Raw genomic sequence first — 5,073 nt, forward strand, 5'->3', positions numbered from 1 at the left:
AAGGAAGGAAGGAAGGAAGGAAGGAAGGAAGGAAGGAAGGAAGGAAGGAAGGAAGGAAAAGAGAAAGAAATAACAAAGCTGGACATACAGAAAACAAAGGACTCTATAAAAATAGAGTGCAGATCGAAATAGAATTCTTGAAGAAGGAAACACAAATGACCGAGGAACATTTAATGAAATGTTCAACATCCTTAGCCATCAGGAAAAATGTTCAAATCAAAACTAGCTTTAAATTTCATCTTATACCAATCAAGATAGCCAAGATCAATAAAGCAAAAGGCCACTCATGCTGTTGAGGGTGAGGGGAACATTTATCCATTGCTGGTGGAATTGCAAACTTGTGCAGTCACTATGGAAATCAGTGGGGTGGTTTCTCAGAAACCTAAAAAATAGGTCTATCTCCAGATCTAGCAATACCACTCTTGGGCATATACGCAAAGGAAAATATAGTCTGCCATAGAGACACTTGCTCTACAATGTTAATTGTTGCTCTATTCAGAAATGCCAGAAACTGGAAACTCCTCATCAATGGAGGAGTAAATAGAGGAAACATGGTACATTTCCACATTGGAATAATACTCAAGCATTAAAAAAGTAAAATCATAAAATTTTCAGGTAAACTGATGGAACTAGAAAAAAAAATCATCTTGTAGTAACCCAGACCCAGAAAGACCAATGTGTTATGTATTCATTTATATATTGATATTAGCAGTTAAGTCTTAAGTATGCACTCCATTATACATATAACTACAGAAGCTAGATAAAGAGAAAAGAATGGATTACCCTAGAAAGGGAAGATAGAATGGATAGTTATCGGTGGATGAGGGAGTTTTTATTGGAACAGAAGGGTCAAATGTGGGGGGGGGAAGTGGGGGTGAGGGAAAAAATTCTGAGAGTGACAGCTAAAACCAAAGGTGTTCCTCTGTAAACTCCAAACAACCAAGGCTATTGCCAAGTCTATTGGTTGCTGTCTACAAACTGATGATTAAGTCCCTGTTGATGAAGACATCTTTGCAACTCACTGAATTCAGAGAAGTCAGGCTAGTGCCTACTTAAAGCCTTCACACTTACAGACTAGTATTTCTGACACTAAAAGGTACTTGGCATGCTTCCAAAGGAAGGTAAACACCAACCCAGCTATAAACTCTTCCATTTATAGTGAAGACCTGTTTTCAAGATGGGCAATAATGGCACAAAGCTTATGGGAGATCTACCCCCTTTTCCCATAGTCTATTACTCTGTACTTAACTTCTGTGGTGTTACAGATGGTATCCTACTTATCAAAGACAACACTAATATATATGACCAATATCTGAATCGATGTGTGGCTCTCTCTGTGTGCTCAAATGATCAAGAACATTAGACCAGACAGGCAAGGGACCTACTATGGGAATAAATACCAAATACTATTGTGCTAAAGGAAAATAGCCATAAAATGACACCTAAGGACATTCTGCTGTACTCATACATCAGTGTCTTTTTCTGCAACTATTGGAAAAGCTTGCTCCTGCAGCCAGACATTATTTAAAGAGTGAGATACATTGGAGCACTCAGTCCACCAAATTCTTCCTCTCAAGACTCAGAGAACCCTGGGAAAGGGAAAAGGAAAGGATTGTAAGAGCCAGAGGGGATGGAAGACATCTAGGAAATAAGCTCTTCTAAACATAGCAGGATCAATGCATCAAAGAACTCACAGAGCTTGTGACAGCATGCATAGTGCGAGCAAATATCTGGGGTAAGAGTGGGTCTCAGAAATGAGAAGGGAACTTGGAAAAAGCCCACATCCATAACCCAAAAACCTATCTCCAGTTGATAACTGCTTACCAATGAAAAATTAATTTTCTCCAACAGTCTTACTAGATAGACAAATCATTCTATTTATTTATCTATCTATCTATCTATCTATCTATTTATTTTTATTTTCTATTTTTATTATTAGTTACATTTTATTAACTCTGTATCCCACTCTCTCATTCTCTTCCAGTCCCACCCTCCCTCCCTCATCTCTTCCCTGCTCCTTTCCAAGTCCATTGATTGGGGAGGACCTTCTTCCCTTTCATCTGACCCTGTTTTATCAGGTATCTTCAGGCCTGGCTGCAAAGTCCTCCCCTGTGGCCTAGCAGGGCTGCTCCTCCCTTGGGGGTTGGGGAGGTCAAAGAGCCTGCCATTGAGTCCATGTCAGAAAAAGTCCCTGATCCCCTTACTAGGATAACCCACTTGGTTACTGAGCTACCATGGGCTACATCTGAGCAGAGGTTCTAGGTTATATCCAAATCATTCTTAAGAGCAGGTCTCATGCCCAGCAGAAGATAGACAACAGAAAATGAATTGAAAGGTATTTTTGAACATTCTTTGTTTCATAATGCTATGCCAGGGGGTTCTGTTTGTTTGTTTGTTTGTCTTTCAGGTCCTTTGAGTATATTCTCTAACTTCTGCTTTATGTTTTTATGGGATTCATATGTAAGCAAATGTGTGTGTCTCTGTTTTTATATGTGTTTACTGTGCTCTTTCTTTGTTATGTTTCTTCTATTTGTTTGTTTGCTTTGTTTTGTCTTATTTTATTTTTTATTATTCTTTAGATGTCTGTTTGCTTGTTTGTTTGTTTTTAATGAGAGAGATAGGTAGAGAGGAGAGATTCAGATGAGAAGAGAGGAGAGGTAGAAAGATCTGGGAATAGTTGGGATAGAATAAAAAAAGAATAAAAAATAATAAAAGTAGAATTAAAAAAAACTAGTCATATGTCCTTTATAACGCATGTCACACTGTTTTGCAACTCTGTCATCTTCATAACAGCCTGAGGACAAAACATAACCAGAGGACAAGAAAAGAACCTAAAAGGATATAGCCCTGACTGGATCAGATCCTAGAGGTTCTTTTGAGTTTTATTGTAATAAAAGGTACTGAGAAAGTTGCCTTCAGGGCTGTAATGGAATCACCCATAATCTAGCTTGCTGCATTGCAGAAGACATAAAGATTCTCAGCCATTCCCAGTCTATGCACATACCGAAAACAGTGAAAATCCAGGTCAGGACAGAGGGGAAACCCTCACCATCATTTATGTGGTCCTGTTTAAAAATAAAAATTGACATTCAAAATTATTGGTGAGATATAAACCTACAGATAAGGCTTAAAGAAACATAGTTTGGTTGTTTACAAATTCATGCTGATATTTACTTGAGCTGCTCCAGGCAAAGAAGTTTTAACATACAGGATGCAACCAGAAGGGCAAAGGGAATAATTTAATTTAATTTCATGCTTGAGCCTTTTTTTTTTCTACATAGCACACCTGACATAACACTCTGGTTCTATCAGGACTCAGATGAAGTGAGCCAGTGTCTGGGGGAAGAGATTTATTTATCGCAAATGTTTCAGTGGACAAACATACAAATTTTTATTCACATACTACCCCAGGACCTCCAAGAAATCCAGCTGAAAAACAATCTCAAGCTAATTTAGTTTCCTAATTGCTTTTATATTTCCAGGCATTTCTCTCAATCCTGAGTTGTACCTCTTCAACAGAGAATAAATGGAAGTCCTAATTGTTAACCCTTAGGAAGAAAGGGCCAGAGTAGTCTTCCTTCTCTCCATTTTCCCTCCTGTCTTTGTTAAGTTTCAATTGCTGTGCTACAACACATGACCAAAAGCAACTTGGGAAGGAAAGGATTTATTTCACCTTACAATTCTCAGATCATATGCCATGACAGATATTTCAGGGGAGGAGTTCAAGGCAGGAATTGATATGGCAGCCATAGAGGAATGTTGCTTGTTGCCTCACTCTCATGGTTTGCTCAGCCTGCTTTCTTAAACACTTCAGTTCATCTGCTCTGCTGTGGCAAGATCTACAGTGGGCTGTATCCTCCCACTAATTAATTAATCACTAATTAATAAAATGACCTAAGACTTGCCTACGGGTCAATCTTTTTGGATATATTTTCTTAATTGAGATTCCCTCTTCCCAAATATGTCTACATTTGTGTAAAGTTGAAAAAACACAAAACAAACAGACAAACAAACAAACAAACAAAAAAACTGGCCCACTTACCTTCCAATCCTTTTCCCTACCTTAGTGAGTTATCCCACACTATCTCAAGTAAGCTCCTGGCTAGAATTTTTTATCTGTCTTCCTTGCAGTGCTAAGGCTTTTTGAAGAGTGTGTATCCTTTCATGGATTTATCTGATTCTACAGCTTTTGTCATCAAGTGAATTTCAAGCAGTTACTGACTTTCACAGCCACAGAGGCACATGGCTACTTCAGTCATGTAAGTAACAGAGCACAGATCTCTTGAGTACATTACTTGAAATTACCAAGCAGGATATTTTCTGCCAACCAATTCCCTCCAGAGAAATTCTTCACACACGTGTTTTCTAACTAACCCAATTTGTAAATGTCCTAGCACACTTGTTTCATTAACAGACAAGCTAAATTACAAGCAATACAAGTTTACTTGCCTTATTCTGAAAGCTCACAAGTCTGAAGTCAATGGGCTGCATCTAGTGAGGACATTGTTGCTGCAGTGTTATGAAGGAAAAGTCATTTTGCACAAGAAGAGAAAAAGCATGTACAAAAGAAAAACTAAAAAGAGAAGGTGTAAAACTCATCAGAATTTGTCAGTCAACCATGCCTAAAATAACTGCACTGATCCATTCATGAGGACAGAGGCCCTTCAAACCAGTTTTAAGGGTTTGATCTCCCACATCATCATAGTAGTAATTAAGTTTTAATATCAATTGTGAACAGCCCATTGAAACTATACCAACTGTTGTGATTATAGGTCCTCACTGTTGTATCCTTTATAAATGGTAGTATTTGGGATCCTGAGTTAATTTCCTAACAGAGATTGCAATGGACAAAGAATCCAATAAGTAATTCATTCAATGGAAGGCAACTGAGACTTCATTATCTGTATTTTAATAGATTGTAACTCCTTTCCTATGTGCACTTTCAATAGTGACTTTAAAAAAATCCAAGGGGTGGTTCATTTCAGAATGATAAAATCTGAAAGACACATTCTCTATCTGTTTTGTTCCAGGCATCCAGGAATGGACATTCACTATGTGAGAGTACATGAGATG

Source organism: Psammomys obesus, unplaced genomic scaffold, assembly GCF_907164565.1.
Source record: "Psammomys obesus unplaced genomic scaffold, mPsaObe1.curated_primary_1811, whole genome shotgun sequence".
Lineage (NCBI taxonomy): Eukaryota > Metazoa > Chordata > Mammalia > Rodentia > Muridae > Psammomys > Psammomys obesus.